The sequence below is a fragment of the Panthera tigris genome, chromosome F3, assembly GCF_018350195.1.
Source record: "Panthera tigris isolate Pti1 chromosome F3, P.tigris_Pti1_mat1.1, whole genome shotgun sequence".
Lineage (NCBI taxonomy): Eukaryota > Metazoa > Chordata > Mammalia > Carnivora > Felidae > Panthera > Panthera tigris.
The window spans coordinates 13,065,054-13,092,606 of NC_056678.1; the positions used below are offsets into that span (position 1 = coordinate 13,065,054).

At 44.6% G+C, this 27,553-nt stretch overlaps 1 long non-coding RNA gene and 1 pseudogene across 2 annotated transcripts; both read left to right on the forward strand.

Annotated features, from left to right (window-relative positions):
- Positions 1-1,809: 1,809 nt before the first annotated feature.
- Positions 1,810-21,106, forward strand: LOC122235948. Of its 2 annotated transcripts, XR_006214103.1 has the most exons (3): positions 1,810-2,057; positions 19,265-19,392; positions 19,978-21,106. It is a non-coding gene; the product is annotated as an uncharacterized LOC122235948 (long non-coding RNA). The 2 variants fall into 2 exon arrangements; XR_006214102.1 differs by lacking the exons at positions 19,265-19,392; positions 19,978-21,106 and adding an exon at positions 7,501-7,972.
- On the forward strand, positions 17,633-17,759 carry LOC122236068 (annotated as a pseudogene).
- Positions 21,107-27,553: the final 6,447 nt, after the last annotated feature.

A 27,553-nucleotide genomic window follows, 5' to 3' on the forward strand; every position in this document is an offset into this window, starting at 1 on the left:
TATTGTGTATAACACTGCTCTGCAATATGTAGGAAAGTTTAGACGGGATCCTAAGAATTTTCATCACAAGGAGAATTTTTTTCCTTCTTTTCTTCTTTCTTTTCTTTTTATTGTGTCTATATGAGAAGACAGATGTCACCTGGGCCTCCTGTGGTAATCATTTCACAGTATCCATAAACCGAACCATCATGCCTTGCTCTTTAAGCTTTGCAGTGACGTACGTCAATTGTTCCTCGATGAAGCTGGAAAACATAATAAAGTTCTTTATTTAAGGTTTTGCGAATGCAAAGTTATCACCTGGATTCATAAACGTTCCCAGCCCTTTAAAGCAACGGAGCCGCGGGTGCTCACAGAGCTAGTGGGGAAAAATGGAAGGAAAAGTCGGTAACACACAGACGCACAGCCACGCGGACACACACACCCAATCAGGCCCACGGATGGGGTCTTTAACAGTAAACCGAGGTTCACTTACAGAACTCCCATAACAAATGAGCATATGGTGAGCATTTGAGAGAGAGAACGCATCCTTCCTCGAAGGGAATTTAGGAAGAAAAGGGAAAGAATGTCTTAAAAAGGAGAAGAAATGAGAAAATGAGGGAAGCTCTCTGTGGTTTACCCTTTGTTAAAAATTGCAACATAGGAGCTGATGTCTGCGTTTGGACCTCCGAACTAAGATGCCCTCCTCCGCACGACAACTGGAGAACAACGGGTCTGCGTGCCCTTTAATCCATGACCCCTGGAGATCAAGTTACGCCTTTGAAAGCACTTTTCTTTCTCCGGGCAACTAAATGAATTGAAATTGATGTCCTTAATTGTTTTCTAAATTGCAATTTTTCTCCCCCAGATGTTTTTTATCAGTGTTGAGCCCAATGGGCTCTGTCAGTCACACGGGGAGATGAAGTCATGTGGTAATAAAAGACAAGGGGCTGGGGGAGGAAGGGACATGCCATGCAGTATATTGTCTAATTGAAAAATGCGCCACGTCAATGCCGAGCTTGAAATCTCGGCCTCCCTGAGGGCTACTCTCAACAAACAATGCACACATCTTCTGCACTGGAAAGATTAGGCTTCTCCCCTTTCTCCGTTATTAATTCAGGCCAATGCCAGAGTTTCCTTCCTTTGCCTTTCTCGGGTGACGTCACCCTACTGGAACTGTGGTCGGAGGTAACAAGTTCTCGAGTGAAAACTTCAGCGTGGGAGGGAAGGCGTCAGGGCCAGAGGGTGGGGGTTAGGCTGACGGCCTTGAGGGACAGCACTGGACCAAGCTCGAACCTTGTAGCGGGGAGAAGAGAGCCGGGGCTTCTAGCCGTGGATGGTGGGAGAAATCGTTGCTGACGATAACACAACCTGAAACGGAGAGGGATCTTGTGGGAATGCAGCACTAGGGAAAGTCACAGAGGCTCGGGCTCAGAAAGCAGACCACTGAAAGCCGGAAGCACAGACAAAATGGGAAGGGTGCACGTGCTTCTCATCGCAGGGAGGACAGGGCTGTAGACACGGGGCCCATGGCAGCCCTTGAGGGAGACTGGAAGGCAAGGAGAGAGCTGATACAGACAAACCTAAGGAAGTGATGGGGAGACCCCTCCCCCAATTCTCCATTATGGAAAACAGAGAAGCACGGGCCGATCTACAGAAGTGTGGGTCTAGAAGGTCCTTAGAGATTTTTTCTAGTCTTTTACCTATCCTCATTCTGTGTTCCACTTGACCCCAGTGGCATGAAATCAGTCCAGTGTTTGTAGACTCTCTGTAAGAAATAACTTGTAACCAATGGGGCTTTTACCAGCCCTCACCGTCAGGAAGACCCCCCCCCCCCCCCCCGCCTTGTATGAGAAAAAAAAAAGCCTCTTTTCTCTTGTCCTGTCATCACGGAAGAAGGAGGACACCTGGTCATTACAGAAGAAGCCCAATGAATCGCTCATTTAATTTTTTGCTGGTTTAATTGAGCCGTACCTCGCATTTGCTGGAAACAGACTCCAGGGACTTCTCCAAGTTCTTTGATTGCACTGGAATCTTGATGAATCAACCTCTTCTTTGAAATACGAGGACTATTGCCCAAGGTTTGTAATCCTTTGTAATTTTCTTTGTAGTGATGTTTGGAGTAACTAGATTCGAACTGCATGAGAGTCAGTCACACATAAATACCAAAGCTCTAGGGGGAAAAGTTGCACTGTAGGAAGGTGTAGATGGTCAGGGCTTTGTCTGGGTTCTAACATTTAACCTTAGCCTTAACCTGTTTCTCAGAGTTCTTCTCTGGGCTCAAACCATCGCCATCATCAGCACCCTACCTCTCATCTTCTTGTCCTTCTTCCTTGTCTTTTCCTCCTATTCTCCTCTTTTCCTTTCTTTCTGACTTCAACTTCCTTTTTCCCTTTTTCTTTTTCTTGCCTCTTTCCTCTCTTCCTCTTTTTTCCCTTTCTTCGGTTCCTCTTCCTTCCTCTTCCCTTCTTTTTCTTCTTCTCTTGATATCTTCCTTTTCCTCTTCATTTTCTTTTATGTTTCCCCCTTCACTTTCTTCTTCCCCATCCCTGATCCCTCCTTTTCTTTTTTTCTCCACATTTTGTTTTGACTTTTCAGGCTGTGCCAAGACTTAGGGAAGTGTTTTTCTTATGCCATCTCGTTTCACCTTGGTTTCAGCCCTAGATATTTGTTAAAAAAGTTTTTTTGAAACAGAGCACAAGCAGGGGAGAGGGGCATTGGCAGAGAGAGAGAGAGAGAGAGCAGGCTTCATGCTCAGTTCAGAGCCTGACAAGGGGCTAGATCCCATGACTGTGAGATCATGACCTGAGCCCAGATCAAAAGTTGGACACTCAACCAACTGAGCCACCCATGTGCCCCCTCAATATTTTTAGGATGTTTAGTATCAGAAAAAATAAGTAATTTATCCATTCACATGGCTGGGTCTCTGATTCCAAATCCATGCTTTTAATAAAAGCCTCTCTAGGAAGACAATAATAAATATAGGGGGCAGAAAGAGTCAAATAAAATTATAATTATTTAAACGCGGAGCTTGAGAGAAGGAAATGATTTTGTACTTGTGAAAATTTGGAATTAATTGGGGTGAGATAACTATAACATCATGTTATAAGCAATCATTTTTAATGGAAAAATCTATAAAGAAAAATAATAGAGGCAAGACAATAATTTGAAATATAGAAAGATCTTTGTGAGAATAAATACTTATTTATCAGATCTCCCTGAAGATCGTCAAGGAGGAATGAATGTGCCGTTGCAAAGGACTCAACATTCCTCGTGAAATGCATATTGGTATTAGTTAGGATCAGCTATCAAGTAACAGAGGACCAAATTACAGTTGCTTTACATTTTACTAAAAGAAGTCTGGAGGGGCGCCTAGGTGGCTCAGTCGGTTAGGCGTCCAGCTGCGACTCAGGTCAGGATCTCACAGTTCGTGGTTTGGAGCCCTGCGTTGGGCTCTGAGCTGACAGCTCAGAGCCTGGAGCCTGCTTGGATTCTATGTCTCCCGCTCTCTGCCCCTCCTGCACTTGTGCTCTCTCTCATTCTCTCTCTCTCTCTCTCAAAAATAAGTAAACATTAAAATAATTAAAAAAGTTAAAAAGAAGTCTGGAGATCACAGTGGTTCATTTCATTCTCTTTTTTTACTCTACCATAGTCAGCATATTGGCTTTTGTCCTTACACTTGTACCTCATTATGCTGAAATAGCTGCCGCAGCACCATATTTTCACCTCGTTACATTTAGGGATGGAGGAAAACAACTTTTTCTGTGTGGGATGGTTTTTTCTTTTTTTAAAGCAATAACATAGTTACAAGCTTGTCCCACCCGGCTCCCCCAGCAGACTCTCTCTTCTGTTTTATTAGCCAGATCTGGGTCATATGCCAACCTCTGACTGCTGGCTAAGGGAATGTAATGGCAGGTGGGGCCGGAGAAGGGGCTAAACTTCCCCCAAAGTAGGAAGCCTGGGCTTGCTACCGAAATACATTTGGAGGTTTATTAGTAAGTAAGAGGGGCAGATGGCTGTTGGGTAGATGATGAACAGCGTCTGCTACACCAGTTTATTCATTTCACAGGGGAAAATGCCTTCCTCGGTTTCCCTCAACTGAAGGCAGACACATCTGGGATATTTTGCTTTCAGGCAAAAAAGATGGTGAGGAAACCAGAATCCCATGAAATATTATCATTAGTTTGACTGCTCCTTTCAAACTTTTCGATATTCTGTTAGCATTCTAATCTAAATACTAGAACTTTGAGCAGGAAAGTGGAGGAGAATGGTTCAAAAATAAAGAGCAAGACAAGCTTTGTGTTTTTGAGAGGGAATGGACAAGTGAGGGGTAGGTATGTAAGTGAGTAAACACGTGTCGCTTAAGATGGATGAGGCTTTCCATGTGGCGCATGAAGAAACAGGGCGAACTCTAGTCATGACGAAGGGATGAAGTGGTCGGGGGCTCTGGAAAGGCCTGAAAGATTCAGAAATAGCATTCTTACTTTTTTGGGTGAGCCTGGCCCAGTGTGTCAAGGTCCGCAAGGCCACTCTAATATCCTAGAGAGCTAATAATAAGAATGATGATAACAATAATATAGGGGCACCTGGGTGGCTCGGTCGGTTAAGCATCAGACTTTGGCTCAGGTCACGATCTTGTGGCTCGTGGGTTCGAGCCCCGCGTTGGGCCCTGTGCCGACAGCTTGGAGCCTGGAGCCTGCTTCCGATTCTGTGTCTCCCTCTCTCTCTGCCCCTCCCCCACCCATGCTCGCTCTCTCTCTCTCTCTCTCTCTCTCTCAGAAATAAACATTAAAAAATTTTTTTTGATATATAGTTCCTATGGTCAGGCATCTTTCTTAGCACTGTACCTATGTTAAGTCCTTTAGCTGTCACCTGCATTAGAGCAATGATTTATAAGTGGCAGAATGTTGTATGTGTCCCATGGCTTCTTAACTGCAGTATCACAGGCTTTTTGACATTTAAGGCAGCTGCATGGAGAGCTAGATCCAATGGACGTTTGCCCATTGGCTCATTTCTTCTCTAACTCTCATTTCTTCTTCTTCTTCTTTTTTTTCAGTGTTTTTTTAAGTTTATTTATTTATTTTGAGAGAGAGAGGGAGAGTGCATGTGCATGTGCGTGAGCCCGGGCGGGGGTGGGCAGAGAGAGAGAGAGAGAGAGAGAGAGAGAGAGAATCCCAAGCAGTCTCCGAGCTGTCAGCACAGAGCCTGATATGGGGCTCGAACCCACAAACCATGAGATCATGACCTGAGCTGAAACCAAGAGTCAGAAGCTTAACAGACTGAACCACCCAGGTGCCCCTCTTTCTCTCATCTCTTGACAATTCTTTTCCAGTTTATAGTTTACCAAGGCCACTGTGATCTCCGGTTAGTGTGGTGCAATGCAGCCTCCTTGGGAGGAAGGTACGGTTCCTTGGGAATGTCTATGCTTTTGATTGGTATAGATTCTTCAACTATTTTCCTGTAACTTATTCAATGGCTAATGAACTTGGGTCATTTTCAGAACCGCAGCCAAATATCTTAAAGCTGGCAGCCATAAGTTTGCCTTTTTCCTCCCCTGGAATCCATAATTTCATTACATTATTACCAGCTAGAGCATTCACCAGTCTAGCTCAAACATTTTTGGATGTCTTGTCACAAACTGTTCATTGTTAGATTTTTCTAAAGGACCAGCAGCCCTTTTGTGAGGGGCAGGGCCCAGTCCTCCATGACAAGCAGGTTGAAAGTCACTGATGGTCCATCTGGCTGCTGCTATCTTGTCAAGGCCAAGGCTAGAATTTAAACCAGGCATTCTAGCTCCAGAGTTCATGTTCTTAACCCTTAGCCTCTGTTATCCGTTTAGAATCTGTGTTTCTCACCACTATATTAGAGTACAGAAGTTGTGGCAAGGTTATAAATTCAAGAGCACAACTAATGGGAAAGACCAATCAAGACTGTGTTATAGGGGTGAGGAGAATAGGTCTCACGGGGCAAGGATAAATTGGAATATTTGGGGAAAGAAATGAGGAATAGTTCTATTTGGAAAGGGAGCAACATGGGGGGAGGAGAAATTTGTAGAGAACGAATTAGATGCGTTTTAGGTTGGCTGGTAACTGAGCTCTTTATTTTTTTAAAATTTTTGAATTAAAATTTCTTTTTAATGTTTATTTATTTTTGAGAGAGAGGGAAAGATAGATCGTGAGCCGGGGAGGGGCAGACAGAGAGGGAGACAGAGAATCCGAAGCAGGCTCCAGGCTCTGAGCTGTCAGCTCAGAGCCCCACGCGGGGCTCGAACTCACGAACCGCGAGATCGCGACCTGAGCTGAAGTCCGACGCCTGACCGACTGAACCACCCAGGTGTTGCCTTAACCGAGTTCTTTTAAGTTTCCCATCTGAGGTTAGAGCAGAGGGGGCCGCTGGGGGCTGCCGTCCGAAGGGTTCTTTTACTCCTTTCTCACCGTCCCTCGACCTCTCTGCCTCCTGGGGACCGTGACAGCGGTACCAGGCTGCTGTACCAGAGTTCCTCGTCCTGACATGGAGAAAGTACTTTCCAATATCCCAGACCAGCCGCAGTGGATGGAGATTGGGAAGAGGGGCCTTCATCTAGGGAGCAAGTCTTGTCTATCCAGGGATGGAGGCCTCAGTGGCCACTTGCGCTTATCAGATGATTGACGTGGCCGGCAGTGGGCCAGCCATCCAAAGTCTTGAGGCCTTACTTCACAATGTAGTAGTTTCTTCTGTCACGTGGAAGGACGGAATGGACTTCCAGAACCTTGTTTTCCTGGTCTGGTGGTGGACACCACCTTTTTTTTTTTTTTTTTTAGTTTTACTTATTTATTTTTGAGAGAGCGAGGTAAAGAGAGAGAGTGAGCACAAGTGGGGGAGGAGCAGAGAGACAGAGAGGGAGAGGGAGAATCCCAGGCAGGCTCCACGCTGTCAGCACGGAGCCCGATGCGGGGCTCGAACTCCCAAACCGTGAGATCGTGACCCAAGCCAAAACCAAGAGTCCAACGCTTAACCAACTGAGCCACTCAGGTGCCCCAGTGGACAGAATCTTTGGGACAGCAATTTCATGATCTCTAGTTAGCAAAGAAGCACGTCAGAAGATACTTTCCTGCATGTATTCGTCTGAAGGTCAGATGGAGGCGTGGACCCCCGTGACAGGCTTGCCGTGTGTCCCAGCCACCAGCTTCCAGCAGCCTGACAACTGTATTTTCAAGGAGTGAGGAACCTGTAGCACTTAGGGCATCTTAAGGTACTGCATCTCATGCAAATATTTCTCTTTAAATGTTTTTTAATGCTTATTTATTTTTGAGAGAGAGACAGAGACAGAGATGGAGACAGAGTGTGAGTGGGGGAGGGGCGCAGAGAGAGAGAGAGAGAGAGAGAGAGAGAGACAGAATGCAGAGCAGCTCCAGGCTCTGAGATGTCAGCACCGAGTCTGATGCGGGGCTCGAACTCACGAACCAGAAGATCGTGACCTGAGCCGAAGTCCGCCGCTTAATCGAGTGAGCCACCCAAGGGCCTCTCAAATCTTTCTCTTCGCAGATAAGAAAACTGAAGCCCAGAGAGATGAGAAGATTTACCAAGCTACGCCCGAGACCTAGGATCCAAGGCTCTTTGCCATACACACTCCTGCCTTGGATGAATGACATTCTGGAAATGCAACGGATAACTATTACTGTGGCAAGTAGTATAGAGAAGGGACATTAGAAACTGTGACAAGGGCAAGCCAGTTTGACTCGGCACGTTGCTTGAACCTGAGGCTTCCTGGATGCTAAATTGCAGGAGATTACATGCATGGACTGAGCCCTGTTTTGGGGGATTAATCTCCTCGCCCACAAGAAAGTGAAGAACTCCGCCGTGCACATTTAAGTACTACTATTCAGGGAACTTGGAGAGGTCATTTACCAAATAGCTCCTTTACCCTTCCCACCAAGAATTCACTGCTTTAATTGAGGGGAGTGGTTTTTTTTGGAGAATTGGCCGGCCCGACATAAAGTGGCATTGTAAACTTCAATCCTTTGCTTGCCGTTCTCTGGGGTTTTACTCTTTTTTTTTTTTTTTTTTTTTTTTTTTTTTAATAAAAACTTGTTCTGTAAAGGTAATATGAGTTCCTGGTTAAAAAGTTTTTGTGAAATCCAAAAGAATATGTAAGCGAGAAGAGAATCTCCACCTGAATTTTGACTCTGAGGCTTCTAGATCTCTTTTCTAAAGACAAAACCCCCCAGAAGCTTCTTCTGTTTTCCTGTAAGTGTATATTAATAGAAAATGGACTCTTTGTATACGCACGTCGGCATACCAATCTCACTGTATTGTACCTCTGCTTGTCTCGCTTCATGTTTTTCAAAGATTATTACCGATCAGCATGTAGAGATTTATCTCATTCCCATCAATTGCTTTAAAAGGTCGATGAATTCTAGGCCACCCTATTACGGTTCCTGTCTTTCTAGAGCCTGCCACGTGGCCAAACCCTAAGCGGTGAGTTTAACCCAGCAGATCGCATGGACTGGTCCCAGAGGGCCTGATGCTTCTAGGCCCCAGAATCCAGGAGCCCCCTGTCCACCACGTAAACATCCGGGGCGACTGTCCCGTAATGGGATCATCTGTCCTGCTCTGATTCTCAGATGACCTTCCTGGTGCGGCTTGGAGAAGGGGGTGGGTGGGGTCTTGAGAAGCTGGCTGGCCCTGCATTTGTCTTCTTGGCTGCTCCGGCCGCGCGGGAGTATGGAGACCGTACTGGGAGATCTCTCCGAGGAGACATTGGGTTTTGCTGGCAGGCAGGCCTCCAGGCCGCTCAGCGGAATGTCTTTGTGTCTGTAGCCACAGGAAGAGCCAGGAGGCTGTGCTTCCGGGCCAAGGGAAACACCACTCCAGACTCAAGACCACGACTTGGCAGAGACTCTGGGGCCGGCTGAATTTAGGAGAGGGCCCTCTCCTACCTCTTCCATGCCCGAACCACTCTTTCCCACTAACCCCGAGAGGATGGGGTGGCTCAAGGTATCTGGTCTATTCACTTGCCTGGGTGAGATGGATTCCCACCTCATTCTGGTACAGCAGGAAAGGCGAGTGCCTCTTTCCCTCGCTGGGAAGGAAGGAGAAGGCAGCCAGAGTCGAATCAGACCTCTCGAGAGTCAGCAAGAGGCTTGGTCTCTGCTTAGACAAATAATCTCGAGGAGATCTAAATCCCCTGTTCATTGTGAAAACAGACAGTGCCAGAGTAAAACAGAATTAAATTGTTTCTCTTTCATGGCAGCTGAAGTGTAAAAACCATTCTGTTCTGACCTCGTGGCAGGAATATCCTGACACCTCATAAATTATCCTAAGGGCTCAGGGCCTGGGGGGTGGGGGTGGGGCTTGGGAAGGCTGCAGGTTCAGGCTGCTGTCAGCCCTGAGCACAGGCCTTCCTTCTGGCCTTTCTGACAGGCAGGCACCCGTGTTAGGATGTGGAGGAAAGTAGTTTCCTCAAAGTCAGTTTCTTCTGAGTTAGGACAAGTATTTCCCCCTCCTTTTATGTATTTAGAGTTTGTATGGCCACAGGGCCTATTCCACGGGTAGTTTGTGAAGGAGGCAGGAAAAGCATGGTGACGTCTCCCGAGGCTGACAGAACCTCTGAAGTAGTTTTAGAAGCCTCCCATTTTCTAAGGAAGAAAGAGAAAGGGGAAGGAAGGAGAGGACAGAGTGAGAAGGACACAAAAGACGCAGAAATGAATTAAAGGGGAAGGAAAAGGAAGGAGGGAGAAGGAAGGGTGGGTGAGAGAAATGGTTTCCATTCAGATAGGGCCTCCCACCGCCACCCCCACACCCGGTTGGTTATGGGAACCGAGGCCACCTCCTCACAGGATGGAAGTCACAGTCACTTCCTGGCCCCCTGGCGAGCCTTTTCTAGCTCCTACATCCATCTGTGCCCTACACACAGTAGGTGCTCTGTAAATGTTTGTGGAGTGGAAAGATCCACAGATTGGTCTCCAGAGAGGGAAACGGATGTATTTTGGGAAACTCCAAGTATGTAGAACAAAGTCATTTGGGGCAAACAATATTCCTGTAGACTGAATCACCATAAGGTTTAAAGAATCTGGGTATTTGTGGGTGTGTCTGGACATATTGTGTGTGGGAGCGTGGGTGGGTGGTCTGGACGGGTGGGTAATAAGTGACAGGAGGGCCCTTGGAAATATAAAGGGCTCCATAACTACTGTAAAAATAAAACTGGGAACAGCATGCCCAGACCTCCAGCCATGCAGTGACCAAACTTGACCTTGGCAGAGATGAATAATATTGTGGAAATGGATTCAAGAATTATTAGTCAATGTTTTCAGTCCCTATGGGCTTTTTTTTTTTTTTTTTTCCCAGAGAACTGCTGGGTGGTTTTTGGCAAATGACTGCACAGCCTGTAGGATTCCAGAGCCTTTCGAAGCTCTTTCTAGACTCTGCTATACTGATGTTTTTTTTTTTTCAAAAATTTCTGGTTCTTTTCTTTCCTAATGGGACGTCTTTTCTGGATCCCCCTTTGGGAAAGGAGTGTGATTTCTCAGTTGCTTCTGCTTTTAATTCCTTCCTTGCTTTGAAATTATGTCTTAAGCGTTGCTCATAAACAGAAAATAGATCCTCTTCCTGATTCCTCTGGCCTGGAGAAGAACAGCTCGTTAAAAACCTGTTTACACCGAGCTGCAAAATAGGTCATAATATATTCTCTTCTTCAGCTGCCCCAGGGCACAGATACATACTCACTGGGATGCACAGTGTGTTGGTGAAGAGAAGCAGGGCCAAAGAAGTGTTTTGGGGGCTGCGATCGCAGATAACCTGCCAAGAGAATATTCTACACTATCCACGCTCCCACTGTGGGTGCCTGACAAGGTTGAGTTGCTGATACGTATCTTCATACATATATCTGCGATCACCCTATAGCAAGCTCTCATATTTAGTTTCGGTGTTGTTGTTAGAGGAATAATAATTTGGAGGGTTGGTAACAGATCCTTAAACCCTGCAGGTATTTTGGGTATTGGGTAGTAAACAAGTCCTAGAAATAAAGTCTCTTAGATGCTGGGGATTCCATGCTACAGGCATAGAGTTAAGGAATACCATGTACCTTGATAACCACCTTGAATACTGCATGCCTGTTTTCTTTACGTATATTTTTGAGGTTTACCTAATCATCCCCCAACTAATCAGCCTAATTCTTGATTCCACATGACCACCTCACTCTTAAAATTGCCGTGCACATCTGCCTGTATTTATGTTAATTTTATGTATTTTATTTCCCTCCCATTAGACCTTAATCTCCTTGAGGATAGGAATCAGCGCAATCTTTATTCCATATACACAAGTGCCTGGGATTGTTTCGTGAATCCTACGCGTAGTCAATCAATGCACTCTCCGAGGAACGTTTTAATGTGAGGTTGGCTTGTTTTCCTAACTTCTTCTTCCATCCCTTTACTAGTCAGCACATGCTCAAGAAATGCCGATGTCAGCCGTGGGATGGCATAATTATGAAAAAAAAAATACAATTCTAAAATTATACAATACACTTCAAAGTCAAGAGTAAATTACCTATGGATGTTCCATGGCTTTGTAGGTAGCAAGATGGCATTTAAATTGTAGGTATACATTTCTGACCATAAGCAATCATCCATTTGTTAATATAAAGTATCTATTCAGTTACTAAATATTTGGATGCTTTCCCTGAGCTGTTCCCTTTTTTCTCCCTGGGGCATTCTATCGGATCCTTCACCATCAACACCTCCTGAATTTGGAGTCTGGTCCCAAAGTCAAGGGAACTGCACATAGACAATCAAATAAATTTGCTCTGTTTCTAAACAAGGTTCTACACCCCCGGGCACCATTTTCCCCAAAGTACTGACTCTTGAGGTCCCAGGGCTCAGATAATGCAAAGTCATCGCTCTAGCTTGTTACTCCAATCTTCTCTCCAGACCTTCTTCCTGGATTGCAGACATCAGGTCTTTTACTCCCATTGTAATATTGGGCTATGTTAATCCTGGACGCATTCATGAAATGCATTTCTACAACTTTCCTCCTCTTTCCTCTGCCTCGTGGCCATGCTTTGAATCCTGGACACCCAGCATGCCTCTCCTGATGTACCGACAGCGGCCTCTCAATGTTCTTCTGCATGAATACCAACCCATCCTAAGATTATTTCCCTCAGAAGCTTCCCCTTATGCAGCTGTCTTCATGAAAAAGGCAAAAAACCTATTGAATAAATTAAGAGATTGATTGCAATGACATAATACTTTGGAAATATACACTCCTTATTTGACCTCTTAGAGTGTAAGATCTTCATTTTAGGGCTCCAAATGCATTCATCCATCCCTCAACCTAGGGAAAGATTATGATTTGTTGCACAAAGAATTCAATGAAGGAAGATAGGAAAGAGTCAGCTTCTAGGACACAGAATAGGTTTTGAACAACGGTCTGGAGAGCCAAGCAGGCATTAATAGGAAAGTTTTCCCGAACTCCCTCACTGCTGTCTTTAACGTTTGAACAACTCAGCCTGGGGGGCTTGTGCTCTGGGACTCCTCCAGGGTTGATAAGACAGCTCTTCTCCTTTGAGGTCTAGGCAGCTCCCAGGCAGCCGGGGGATAATGGATGGGTAGTTAAAAAAAAAAAAAGAAGCCAATCCTCTTTTTTTGGCTCTGGAGATTGGAGGACGAGAGTAGGGGAGAGACTAAAGCAGTGAAGGCATCAGACATTTCTCACTTCGTTTGCCTGTAGGTAAGTCAAAGAGAACTCCAAGAAACAGGTTGACACGGGCGGAGGCCAGCTTAGTAGCTGCCCTTAAACCAAGCTGGGTCACAGTCACACCGACCTGATCATGCAGAAAACTCAGGCAGAGAAAGGGTCTGCAGTTGACATTTTCATGAGCCATGGTTGCATAGACAGATTTCAGAAGGAGCTGAGAATCTCCCTATGGAACCTGGCAGAGGGGGTGTCACTGCCCTGGGGGAGGGGTTGAAGTGGTTCCACAGGGAGGATTGCAAGGCACACGTATGTCAAACCAAGGCCTAATGAATGGGACCTCCGTGGGGTCTCTGCCACCGACAGACGTGGAGGTGAGGCCGCGGCAGCCAAAGGTTACTGCTGAGCGGAGACCAACTAGATGGCAAATGACCCTGACCACAGACCTTAGCTGTGGAATGCCAGCAAGGTACACAGCACCTTGTTGACAAAGACGGTATCCCAGAGCTGGAAGGAGGGGGCAATGCTTCTGAAGACCCTGCTTTTCCCTATGGCCCTCGAGGTCCCACAGTCACCTCCCTCCTCTTCAACCTCCTCATTCATTTGTGCATCACTACCTTTAAGCAGGGGGAAGGAAGGCTTTCAAAGAGGTTTGAGATTAAAAAAAGGTTTTTTAAATTAATGTATTTTTATTTTTTGAGAGAGAGAGAGAGACAGAGAGAGAGAGGGAGCGAGCTGAGGAGAGGGGCAGAGGGAGAGAGAAAGAATCCTAAGCAGGCTCCACACTCAGAATGGAGCCCAGCACGGGACTCGATCCCATGACCCTGGGATCATGACCTGAGTCAAAATCAAGAGTTGGACGCTCAACTGGCTGAGCCACCCACGTGGTCTGAGATTGGGAGTTTTTAACAACAACAAAAAAAGACATTACATACTTCTTAAATAGACGATTTAAATTATAGGATCAAACTGAATTTTAAGTGTGACTGGATTATTAGCATCATTAGTTGTTCTCACCCACCCTTTGAGGCAGACTAGATTGTTTACCAATGAAGTGCTAAACCTTCTATGACTCTGCTTTTTCTTATTTGCAGTGTGCGAGATAAATATTGTGATTCCCGTCACATAATGGCTGACAGTAACTGAATAATTTGCCTTTTCTGGGATATGAATATATTTTTAAAATTTATTTATTTATTTTGAGAGAGAGAGAAGAAAATGCAAGTTGGGGGGAGGGGTAGAGAAAGAGGGAGAAAGAGAATCCCAAGCGTTGATAGTGAGAAACCTGGCATGGGGCTTGACCTCATGAACCATGAAATCATGACCTGAGCTGAAGTCAAGAGTCGGACACTTAACTGAGCTACCTGTGTCCCTGGGATATGAATATTTTTAGTGTTGATTTATTTTTAAGAAAGAGAGAGAGAGAGACAGAGCATGAATGGGGAAGGGGCAGAGAGAGAGGGAGACATAGAATCCAGAGCAGGCTCCAGGCTCCGAGCTGTCAGCACAGAGCCCGACCCGGGCCCGAACTCACAAACCGCGAGATCATGACCTGAGCCAAAGTTGGACGCTTAACTGACTGAGGCACCCACGTGGCTGAATATTCAGGTGCCCCTGAATATTTTAATAGGTGAGTCTAAGAGGTCTAGCTTAGTAAATTGGAAGACTCATTTTGGTTTTTCTTTTACGTAGTCTTCGTGCCCAACATGGAGCCTGAACTCATGACTCAGAGATCAAGACCCGAGCTGAGATCACGAGTTAGCTACTTAACCATCTGAGCCACCCAGGCACCTCTTAAAAGACTTAACGTTTAAAGTTTAGAACAAGAGTTGGCAAACTACAGGCTGAAGACCAAATCCGGCCCACTGTTTGTTTTTGTAAATAAAGTTTTATCAGAACGCAGCCATGTTCATTTGTGTATACATTGTGTCTGCAGCTGCTTTCATATTATGACCGGAGAGTTGAGTGGTTGCCACAGAGCCCACGTGGCCCGCAAAGCCAAACGTGTTTATTATTTGGTGCTTTACAGAAAAGGGTTGCTGACCCCTGGTGTAGAATGATATGGTTTTGTTGAGCATCTTGTCCAGTCCCCTTTCCACACAGACGAACCCACTGAGATCCTGAGAGGTTAACTGACGTGTCCCACACGAGGCAACAAGTAAGGGGAGGGGTCAAAGTAACAAAGCGGGGCATTTTAAACACGGTGAAAGGAGAGTGGGGACACCTCTACAGGGCCGGGCTCCTTTGAATATTTTTGTCGTAAATAACACCCCCGAGATGACATGATCATTATGAACGAAACTTACTTAATAAACCCTAGAGGAAAATAAAAATGCTCAGCGAAAAGTCCTTTAAGCCTGTGAAATTACCTGGGCTTGGTGACAAGAGACAGACTCCGTCCAGGCAGCGTGCCCTGTGGCACACCGAAAGGCCCTGCATTCGGAGACGGTCACACATTCTTATTATATTTTAGGCGACTGGGTCTCAAAGGAGCGTCTAGTGTCTCATGTTGCACGGCTGAGGGATTTGGAAAATGGCCCTAAAAGTTGAGGGCTGGAATCCCACGTGAAATTGCAGCTGGGACGGTGTCTGCAGCCCTGATCTGGTCTACGAGGCTGACAGGGAGGCAAGGGCGGTGTCGTCCCCAGGCTCTCGAAGACACCAGGCGACCGAGAAGCAGAACGTAGGATGGCTGTTAACTTGCTGTCTCTGCTCTCCTTCCTCAGAAGCCTCTCCACCTGTTCTCTCCTTTCATTTCCTAACCTCGCAGTCACTTTCCACCTCCTGCTGTTAGGAGCTGGCCCTGTCACTCCATGGACGTAGGAAGGGTTTCTCAGCCCTCACCTCATTTGACCCCCTCTGAGACATCTGACATTTTTGCCCACGCCCTTTTCAGTAACGCTCCCTCCTCCCTTGGCTTATGCCCTGAGCATGTGATTTCCCCTGACTCGTTGCCTCTCCCCACGCCCATTCTTCGTCTGTCCACCGCCCTCAAATGTGGACCGTAGGGTCCCAGTCTCTGTCCTCTGCCTCTTTGTATATATTCACCTGCAAGATGTCATTTACTCTCCCGGTTTCAATTGCCAGAGAACTGGGGGGCGGTGGGGGCGGGAAGGGTGTCATGTCTCAAATCTGTTTCCTGCCCGTATCTCTCTTCTAAACTGTCCCCTTCGTGTCCATTTGTCCACAGAACACAGCCGCCGAATGTCGCTCACGTTGACTTTCTCGATCCCAGAAAGTCCAAAGCTGACACCATGATCGTTCCCCTAAACCTAATACTTTCTCTGATATTCTAAACTTATCACCCATCTGCTCCAAACCCTGCAGCGGATTCCTGGAGCTACACAGAATAAGGTTACTTAATTCCATGAAGCCCTGCGTGACCTGGCTTCTGGCAGCCTCCTCTTGTACTTGACCTCTACTCTCCCCGTTCTTGCTAGTCCTTTGCTCGTCCCTTCTGGGTGATTTCTCTCTTTCTTTGCTCTAGTTGAAATCCCTTTTCCTTTGTCAAGTCGATGAGCATCTACTGAACTTCCAAGATTCAGTTCCAGTACTGCCTTCTCTATAACCCTCCCCCAAGGCAGTGGACACTAGAAAAGGAAGGCCCTGGCATGTGTCATGCAGACATAGCAACTCTGTGATGGCAACTTGCTCCTTGCTGGGCAAGACTTTAGCTGGCTGTAGTCCGTTGTGGAATTTTCCAGTTCCCCCACCCATCTGGGATTATCTTAGCAGCCTCACTGAAATAGCTGTGGGGCCAAGTGGTAATTCTTGGAGTAATTTAGTCAGATGACTGTCAGTGAAAATACCTCTCGAGAAAACAATGCAATAACTAGAATGAGGATAATCTTAATAGGGGTAGAATATAGCCCTTCACTCAGCATTTAGACTGTTACAGAGATGCAGCGCCATGGGATTCAGGAGCAGGGACCCTGGAGTCGAGGTGCCAAAGTTTGAATTCCGGCTCAGCTGTTTACTAGTTTTGTGACTCTGGGCAAGTTTCTTAGATTCTAAGTGCCTCAGTTTCCTCACCTGTAAAATGGAGGTGGCGATGACAGGATCTTCTAGACAGGATTGTGGCGAGAGGCGAATTTATACCGATACGTATGCATGCGTACGTGTGCATATTTATTCACACACACACGTTACTTAGAACAGTGCTTTGTAGTTAATAAGTGTGCCTATTGCTCTTTTTAGCTTACTAGATGACTAAGGGAGAAACCAAGGTTCAGGAGTCCTGAGGAAGATCCAGCTGGGCAGCTCCCTCTTTCACACCAGTAAATTCAACCAACGAGCTCCCAGATCTTCAATTAAACCACACGCTGAACGACACTCGTATATGTCTTGTGTTTGCGTAGGCCGTTATACTAGGCAAATAACTTTCACTTACTGTTATATTAGGTCGCAGTAAAAACCAGAAAAGAATGAACAGGCTTTTGAACATGCAACCCTTTATTTTATGTGCAAATACTTTGATGAATGCCTCCTTCCAGAGTCTGAGCGAGCAATTACAGAAACTTCAAACACCAGGGAACCCCATTAACACGAACCACTGTGTGCCCCGGTACATGCGATTTCCATGGCATTTGACTCCCACAACATCCAGAGCATAAGGAGTAGGAGGTATAGGTACTATCGTCCCCATTTTATGTATCAGAAAACAATCAAACAGAGATAAGAGTCCTCTGTTTTCTGCTTCCTGTCCTATGCTCATTCTTGGTGTCTGTTTTTATTTTTATTTTATTTTATTTTATTTTTAACGTTTATTTATTTTTGAGACAGAGAGAGACAAAGCATGAATGGGGGAGGGGCAGAGAGAGAGGGAGACACAGAATCGGAAGCAGGCTCCAGGCTCTGAGCCATCAGCCCAGAGCCCGACTCGGGGCTTGAACTCACGGACCGCGAGATCGTGACCTGAGCCGAAGTCGGACGCTCAACCCACTGAGCCACCCAGGCGCCCCTTGGTGTCTGTTTTTAAAAACATTTTTCAATCGCTTCTCGGCCTTTTGGCTAAGATCAAGTGTAGTATCTGTTCTTATCAGTTTAAAAACATTTTTTATGCCTGGTATTTAAAACAAAACAACAACAAAAAAAAGGCCAGGCTGTGCTGAACCAATTTGCACCCTAGGGACTCTGTCCTGAGGTTCCGTAAAGCCCTTTTGATAGGTCTGTCCAAATTCGAGGAATTCCTTCTGATGATTCTTATACCTCCGCTGTTACTGATGCTGATCAAGGAGCCTAGTGGTACAAAAGGAGAGGCAGGGGATAACAGGAAGTAGAAAATCGTTAAGCAAAGACAACAGGCTTATTACATATTTGCCTGTTGTTCCCTAGCCACTGCTTTGTCGCCTGGTGCTGTCGCGTCTGTCTCCTGTTCCCTGTTTCTAGCACCACCAATGACTCCATTCCATGCTGTCGTGATTTCTGGCCTAGAACACCCTCCTCAAAGATATGATCTCCCTACAGCCGTTCTGACAGCCTTCCGATCTGTTCTCCACTTTGTCGCCAGAGTCATCTCTTGGAAATACATATCTGATCACCGCACTCCTTTTTGCTTAAATCCCCTCGATGGATTTGCATCGGCCTTGAGACAAAACTAAAATTCCGCATCATCTGGCTCTACCTGCTTCTGGCAGACACTGCAGGCCATTAATAATACCCATTCCCCTTCCTCCTGCGACATAGATGATTTATATATCCCAGCATCCCTTACTCCCTTACTGTTAGGCGTGAGCACGTGACCGAGTTTCGCTAATGGAATGTGAGCAATGGTGGTAATTGTGCTTTTCGGGCCCAGGCTCCAAGAACCTCTGGGAGGCATCTTCATGACCCTAACCAGGTGGCTGGGATGGCGATATTCATGTTGACTTTGAAAGATGACAGAGTCTCTGCCAGTGGATTCCCCAGGATCCCTCATCACAACCTTTAACCTGGAATTGCCTTGGAATGTTATAGGAGAGACAAATAAACACTTATTGTCTTGAGCCATGGTGGGGTTAGGTCTATTTGTTGCCGTGGACTGGTCTTCTGTAACCAGTACGTTACATTTCCTGCCCCATTTACCCCCAATATTGCCCACGCCCCACGTTTCCACACCAGCTGAAGAGATATTCTGTCATTTCCTCATATTTTCCATGCTCCCTTCTTCTGTGGCACTTTGAATATGCTATTAATCGTTCCATTGACGCTTTTTGGTCAAATCTTGTTCATTCTTCAGATCTTAGCTCAGGTAATCAGGGCATCTTCCTACTTCATGGAAAACTTTTCTGGACTCCAGCGCCCCTCTTCTAGGCTCATCTCTCCATGTACTCCTCTTTCATAGATCTTGTGATGACTGCAACTTTGCATTTGTTTTTGTGCTTACTTAGTTACTTAACGTCTCTTCACTAAAGTGTATATTTCGTGAAGCCCGGGACAGTGTCTGTTTTTTTTTTCCTTCAGCATCTGCACGGTAACTTGACATAAAGACCATAATTTTTATTGAATGAGTGAATCAGATTATGAATCCATACCATCAAAGGAAAAAAAAAAGCCATGTTAGGTGTCGTATGTAGTTGCAAATTATGATGCAAAAAATATTTTTTTTCAATATAAAATGTTATTTTGCCACTTTGTTTTTAAGTGCTTTCAGTAACCGCGGATGTGCTTTGAGATCATCGTCTCGAGGACACGGGGCTTGACGCACCAGCTTTATACTCTGGACCTGCCTCAGCTTCTTCGTCTTGAACATTTCACTTTTCCTCGTAGGAGGTAAGCACACGCAATTCCTGGATTGTTTTTTTTTAATCTAAGAACCCTCTGGTTGGGGGAAAATGCTAGAGAATAAAACACACAAGGCATAAAGTGACATTCTAGATAGAACCTTTTGTGTGACAGGGAACAAAAAGGTACGAGCTTGATAAAATCGATCTGGGGGCTTGATTTCTAGTTAGGGTGGCCACACCCATGCGCATGTCTCATGCGGTATTTGGGACACACTCATTCCAAAAAATTACTTCCTGTTTATCTGAAATCAAATTTAGCTGAGTATCCTATAGTTGTGTTTACTATTTATAGTTGTATGTACTCTATCCTATAGTTGTATAGCTCTATTTTCAGTTCTGCCGCTTAACAGAAACTTCACCTAAAATAAGAACTTTACCTGGAGACGACTGTGTGAAGCACCATACTTGAAATGCTTAGCATGGCGTCGGGCACTATGTGTTGACAGTTAGTGGTCAAGAACTATTTATTCTTGTCATTAATGTATGTCATAATAAAAGCTTCTGTTTATTGCAATAAGATTCTGTTACATCTAATAATATGAGCTACCGTTTATTGTGTGTCCCACTCTAGGCAAGGTGTCGTTCTAAGCCCGTCACAGGAAGCGTTCTATTCATTTCTTCCAACGATCCCGTAAAACAGGCATCACGCGATCTCTACCGTACAGCTGAGACCCAAAGAATATGGATCACCGCTCCCGGGTGATACCGGGTGATAGCGGTGGAGGCAGCCCCAGATGCAGCTGACTCCAGGACCTGCTTTCTTAACCTCCACGCCACAATTTCTGCAAGCCGCAAATGAGGCTGGGTCCCTTTATGAATGAGCGTTCTTTCATATTTAATAGGACTGCCTTCTCTCAGCCCCTATGGAACCCTGGGGAATTGACTCAGCTGCCCACCTGGTAAATCAAGCAGCCATTTTGCATCCAGAGCTGATTTTATAGAAATCTAAATACAGTTTACTAGGTTTACATGTTAGCACTAAAAGGAAAAAGTTCTCTGTTTACCTTTTAGTTGGGGCAACCCTTTGGTTTTATAGCCTTGTTTGAGTAAGTAATTATTCTGGTAATGCCAAGGCCTCCTTTATTGAGTCATAAATGCATCCTGGACAACTCAGAATAACTAGCAATCCCTTTCCTTTGAGTCTAGCAGGCAAACACGGGTTAGCTAGATGTGAGTTGGCTTGCCTGCCCTTGCAGGTTTCTCTTTTTCTTTGGAAACCTCCTACGAAACCATGTGAAAGGGGGAAAGAGGATCAGATAATTGGGATCTTTAAGATGGTTATTATGAAAAATGTTCTGGAACCAATTCAAATACCAATCAGAAACCACATTGTTCAACTAAATCACTTTCAGATGCCACATAAGATACAAAATACAATGATTTCCAGTTTAAAAATATAATGTTCCTTTAAAAAAACACAGTATTTTATTTTATTATTTAGAAAAAAACCCTGCCTTGGCTGGAATTCAGGCCCGTCACAGATGATGTACAGACAGGCTTTGTGCAGTTCCCTTCGGATCCGGGGCCTATGGACCTCACTGTAATGTATTTAAAAGTTCCTTAAAATGGATGTGACGGCTGTTTTCTTTGTGTATTACAGAAATATACAGAGTTCAGAGGCTCCGTGGCTACACTTCAGGCATGTATGTCATTGAAGGAATGAAAAAAATATGATGGCCAAATGCTGTATTAAAATCCCATTAGAAACGCTGGGAAGAATTATGGCTCCAGTCTCTTTTATCTGACAGGCGTCAGTTTGGTGACACAATATTCCTTCTTGCCATTTTCTCCCTCCTTTCTTCCTTCTCGTTCTTTCTTCCTTTCTTCCTTCCTTCCCTTTCTCTCTTTTTCTTTCTCTCTTTCTTTCTTTTCCTTCCTTCCTTCCTTCCTTCCTTCCTTCCTTCCTTCTCTCCTACCTTCCTCTTTTCCCCCCTCCCCTCTAGAACCCTCCCCTCCCCTTCTCTCCCTTTTCTTTCCTTGCCTTCCCTGTCCTCCCTTCCCTCCTGTATCCTCCCCTTCCCCACTTCCCTCCCCTCCCTTCCTTGTTTACTTCTCCCCTTTTCCTACTTGGTCACAGGATATCTGTGTGTCATCTTTACCACTGGGAAAGCAAATATCATCAGGTTTCTGTCACTGTTTGATCTTCTGTACTGTATCCTGCATCAGGCAGCCTTGGGGGAGACCACTCACCCTTTTCCCGGATAAACTTGTCTATCTGAGGATTCATTAAATCCAGGATTGTTTATCTGAGCCGTCATCACTGTGTCGGGGAGCACGGGGGTTAACGCACCGTGTGACCTCAGGAATGATTTCTGTTATAGCAGCTCCCATATGATCTATCAGGCTCTAAGCATGAATTTTAATGGGCTTAGAACCACTTCTCCAGCCTGCAGGCCAGAGGTCGCTGGCTTTCACAGCGAATCTTCCACAAACTGACATGGAATCTGAAGAATTTGTTTGCTCCATCCAGAGAGGTGTGAATTTTTGCCCCTGTTCAGATCTGCAGGCCTTGCTGTGGAACTGGAGGGAAATACCAACCCGTTATGTCACCGAGGATGGGGTTATTTACAGATTCACAGGGAAAATTCAGCCCCGAAAGAGCTGCTATGAGGCTCGACAGCAGGCGCAGCAGGCGCGGGGAGGTCTGGTTCTGGCCCAGATTCGCCCCCTATAAACCTCGCGGCCACGGGCCACTTGCTTTCCCTCTCTCGGTTCAGGTCACTTATCTGTGAAAGGAGAGTTGGCTCTGAAATCCCCTGATTTTGTGAAAGCAGCCCAGTCGGTGACAGAGGGAAAGACAATTCCTGCTCGGAGATATTGTAACCACAGATACACAACAGCCTTTTCTCCCCCAAAGACTTTGAGGGAAAGTTAAATAATTCCATACTTCAGGGAACTCAGAGTCACTGATAACATATTAGTTCACTATCTAATGTCTTGTTCATGTCTGCATAGAAGCCTAAAAGCCTCTTGAGGACAAAGACGGTGCTGTTCATCTCTCTATCTCCCCTTCTGTGCCTGTTTGTTGAGTGTGGGAATGAAGGTTCAAAAGTTAGGGAATACTCGTGAGGATGGATAGCTCTCTGGAAGGGACCTATCCCTTGGTACAAGGGAGGTAGCAAACTGAGAGCACACTGACAGGCAAATCAAAGAGCAAGGCACCGCCAGTGTCCAATGTCACAAGTAGGCAAAGAGTCTGAACCAAAAGCCCTTCACTGGGAGCCATCGATGGTCAGTCACTTTTACGTAATGAAGTTACAGTTCTTTACTTGCCTATGATGTCTAGAGAAGAGGACACTGCACTATCACAGAAGACTGAATCCACTGAATTTTGAAGAAGTCCGTCTTTTACTAAATGCTACACAATAGTAGACAGGTGTCAGATCTATACTTTGCCCTTTTAGTTCCCATGCCCTCGGGTCCATATTGTACATGTTGACTCCTACTAATACGGGACAGAGTAGTCTAGGAGCCGGCAGAGCGTAGTTTGGGGACTGATGTACGTGCCTCCACAGGCGTACTTCTCATTACATCCTTAAATCAAATGAAAGGAAGAAATTGAACTGCTTAGTAGTAAAGAATTACTTGCAAAACCAGCGGAAGATTAGAATCAGCAGTAGGTGACAAATGGAAACTGTAGACATTTGATGGTCATTATGTTCCAATGACTGTCACAGCAGAGCATTCTTTTCTAAGGAATTTTTTAATGTTTAATTTTTGAAGGAGCAGGGGAGGGGCAGAGAGAGAGGAAGCTGAGCTGTCAACACAGAGCCTGACGCGGGGCTGGAACTCACGAACTGTGAGATCACGACCTGAGCCGAAGTTGGACGCTCAACCAACTGAGCCACCCAGGCGCCCCTCAGTAGAGCATTCTATATCTAGAAGAAGGACTGTCTCTATTTGGTAGGACTTAATACTAACCTCAGTTACATATCCAACTCCAAAATAGAGAAAGAAAGTGCTGGTAGTCAGGACCATTTAGATCATTTAATGTCAGTTTCAAAGACTCACAAATTACATTCTGAGAAGAGAGATTGGAAAAGAGTAGGGAAATCATGAGCCATAAAGAGTATGGATTTCTGTAGGAAAAATTGTACCAAGAAGATTAGATTACTTTTTTGGGAGAATAAATTTATATTAGCGAGAAAAAGGAAAAGTACATGTTATTCATTAGAGTTTTTATAGAATGTTTGGTTCAGAAATTGCAAAATTATACTTTTAATTTATTTTGATAGTTTCAATTGGCATAGATTATGTTCCAAAGGCAGCTTGTAGAAGAATCAAGAAAGAAAAACGTCAAGGTGTCGGAGCTTGGGAAGCAATATGGTTTACATCTCTTTCATATAAATATTTTTATTGCTTCTCTGGAAGAAAAAGAAAATAGAACATTAATGAAATTGGCACTTAAATCCTTGGTTTTAGAGTGTGAGTGAGCAGTAAAAAAAAATGGCAGAATTAAGAGACAAATTATTTCTTTCCCTTCTCTGGGTCCACAAAAGGTCAGAGGAGGAAATGTATTCATTCATTGATTCATTCAAACATTTATTTCTCTGTGATCACATTGACACAGGAATAAATAAATGTAGCAGGATATGGATAAAATAGCTATTTTTAAATTATTATTTAGGTTTTCTGACTTTTAATTTCCTTATCTGTGAACTGACGACCAAAACAGCTAATTCTGAGGGGTATTATTTATGAGCATTAAATATGATGATTTATTTAAACAGCGCTCAACATATGGAAATGATATTAATAACAAACATTATCGAGTACTTCCTCAGTGCTACATACTCTGTTAGGTTTTTTGTATATGTTAATGTATTTGAGAGTCACCACTGCCTTATGATAGATGCAGACATCATAGTCCCATTTTATGGATGAAAAGACTGTATAGTTTTAAGAGTGTGAGTAATTTGCTTGAGCTTGTAAGTCGCATAGCTGAGACCTCAAATCCAGACAGCCTGACTCCATTGCTGGTACCTGGCAGCTGTTATGGTTATTGCTACAACTATGAGACTCAGCTGAAATTACAGAAATAAGACCTTAAACTTAGACGTGAAGTTCTGGACTAGAGGGATTATTAAAAGAAGTGGAATGAAAAATTTTAAAGCATAAAAATCCTTGGAGAAGTTTAGGGGTATTCGGACTGTCAGCTGAGGTTCTACTCTCCCTTGCAGACTTAGAACAACTTGGCTTAAGATTCCAACTTGATGCCTGTGCAGGTTTGGAACTATGCCTGTAATTTCTGTCAATTCCTGATGGTTTCCTTCTTCTTAGTTTTCTCTTCCTTGTTTTGCATTCATCCTGTGTTATCCAAACATAAAGCCTGCTTTTCCTAAATCCGTTATTAGTTTAGCAGTTTTACTGAAGACCTTTGCGGTTATGGGGGAAGTCACATCACATATAACGTCACTGACTTCCTGACTTCAGCTCCAGTCCTCCTCATTTTACACAACAGCAAACATGCCTGGCAAACACACCGTTTCCAACCATTTAGTAAATGGTAGAGCCAAGACTCCAGGCAAGATCCTGTTGGTAGATGGTCTGATCAAGCCAGTGCAAGTGAGGAAAGAAACGTCTTCATCCATCGACGCATTCCTCTTAAGCTCTGCATTTTCTCCCCACTATAAAAGAAAAATAAGACAGGAATCTTCTAAGCTAATGTAAACTAATCCTGCAAATGCGTTTCTCCTAAAAATGCAAAAGACCAAATTAAAAATAATCAGATTACACTAACAGTTAGAAGTGTTTCTTTTCTTTTTTTTTGGGGGGGGGTTTACTTATTTATTTTGAGAGAGAGAAAGAGAATAAAAAAGCATGAGCAGGAGAGGGACAGACAGAGAGGAAGAGAGAACCCCAAGCAGGCTTCATGGTGTCAGTGCAGAGCCCAACTCAGGGCTTGATTCCATGAACTGTGAGATCATGATCTGAGCTGAAATCAAGAGTCGCTCAACCAACTGAGCCACCCAGGTGCCCCAGGAATGTTTCTAAAGCATCGATTTATGTTGATTATTTCAAAAGGATTCCCTGCTCTCTGGCTTCTGGTTGGGTTGGCCCAGCAGGAGCCCTGGTAGAAGATTGGAAAGAGGGAGGAGAATGAAGTCAGGACACCAATCCCTCGGCTCCCTCTCTCATGGATCATCCAAAGTGGGCTCTGTTGCTCAACCAAAATTCACTGCTTTTCCTGAGGCAGCTTCTATACACAACTTTCTCCTCCCTCTTCTAGTATCCGTGTCCTTCCTTTACCCTTTGAGGCCCAGAGGCAGAAACAGTCCTGTCTTAACTACACTGCACACTGCAATTCTCCCACATCCCATCTATACTGTGTGTTGTGAGTTGAATCATGTCCTTCCCCAAAGAGGATTCAGTCTCTACCTTCAGTGCTTCTAACCATGACCTTATTTGAAAACATGACCTTTATAGATGATCAAGTTACCATAAAGTTGTTAGGGTGGGCCCTAATCCAGCATGACTGTGTTTTTAGAAAAAAAGGAGAGGAGTGTCTGGGTGGCTCAGTCATTTAAATGGCTGACTCTTGGCTTTGGTTCAAGTCATGATCTCATGGTTCCACTGGTGTGTGCAAGCCCAGAGCCGGGTTCTGTGTTGACAGAGCAGAGCCTGCTTGGGATTCTCCCTCTCCCTCTCTTTGCCCCTCCCCTGTGTGCTCTCTCTCTCTCTCTCTCTCTCTTAAAATAAAAATAAATAATTTAAAAAAAAAGAAAAAGGGGAATTTGGACACACACACACACACACACACACACGAGATGCCATGTAAAAGTGAAGGTAGAGATTGGGGGCAAAGTATCTACAAGTCAAGGGATGTCAAAGATTGCCAGGAAATCATCAGAAGCTAAGAGAGAAGGCAGGAACAGATTCTCCTTCACAGGCCTCAAAAAGAAGCAACCCCACTGGCATCTTGATCTTAGACTTTTGGCCTCTGGAACGGCGAGGCAATAAATTTCTTCTGTTTAAGCCCTGCTAATTTGTTGTGCAGTGGCCCTAGGAAATTAATACACCATGTAAATAGTCCCTCACTTAACATTCCTAGAGTTTTCTTAGCTTGAGTCCCATCAGCTGATGCCTATCGGGAATGTGAGTGGTCTAAATGCCTCTATAAAAGGAAATAAATTATTGAGATAATGTCCAGCTAACAGAAGAGTTTGACAAGGTGTAACCAGCTAAAATCTAGCTGGAGCTTCAGATTAGAAGCTGGCATTTGTGTGACACATTTGTAGAGCAAAGTTACTTTCCGTGTTCCTTTTCAGCTATGCAATGATTAAGTTCCATCTCCCAATGCTTATTAGCTCTTAAGGACTTTTAGAGAACTGAAAATCTGTGACACGCTCAGAAGAAAAATAAAGCAAGCTAACGCGACAAAGAATTACGGGGTAGGGGCTCTCAGAGAAGGTGACATTTGAACAGATATCTAAATCCAGTAAAGGAGGAAGCCCTGTAGAATCTAGCAGAGAGTAGAATCTAGGCAGAGGGAACAGTTAATTCAAAGGCTTTGAGACTGGAGTGTGCGAGGCGTATTTCAAAAACAGAGCAACAGCCAGGATGGCTGGAACTGACTGAGGCAGACGTAGATAAAAGATGACATCAGAGAAGTAAACTTTTCTATCCCGTTAGGACATGTTTACTTTCTCTACTGGACTGTTGTGGGCACTTAAAGTTTGGGATGAGTGCTTGCAAAGTGACTAAGAGGATGTTTCTCACATAAAGAAGTATTGAAGGGACCAATGTGGGCGGAGTCACAAACTATTTCCACATTTTCTCCAGAATCCCCTTCCAAAGTGCCATAGCCCTAGAAAAAATTCATATTATTCAAAAAGACTAAGAAATATTTTATGTTTAAATTACTACCTGATTTCTAATCGAGTGACTTTTCTTGGCTCTGTTTGAGGTGATTTTTTTTTTTTTTAGTCCCAAATTACTTTCCAGCCTCTCTTGTTTATTCCGTTTTGATCTGTGTGGCCATGCATCCTCTCCCTAACCTTCCATTATTTCTCTGGATCCATGTTTTGGTTTGAGTAGTCCTAACCACTCTAACATAAAGAACTCTTATAGATTTTTAAGGAAGTTTTTCACTTATAAAGAGTAATAAAAGTATTAATTTCCTTTTCAGATTATTTAAATGGATCATA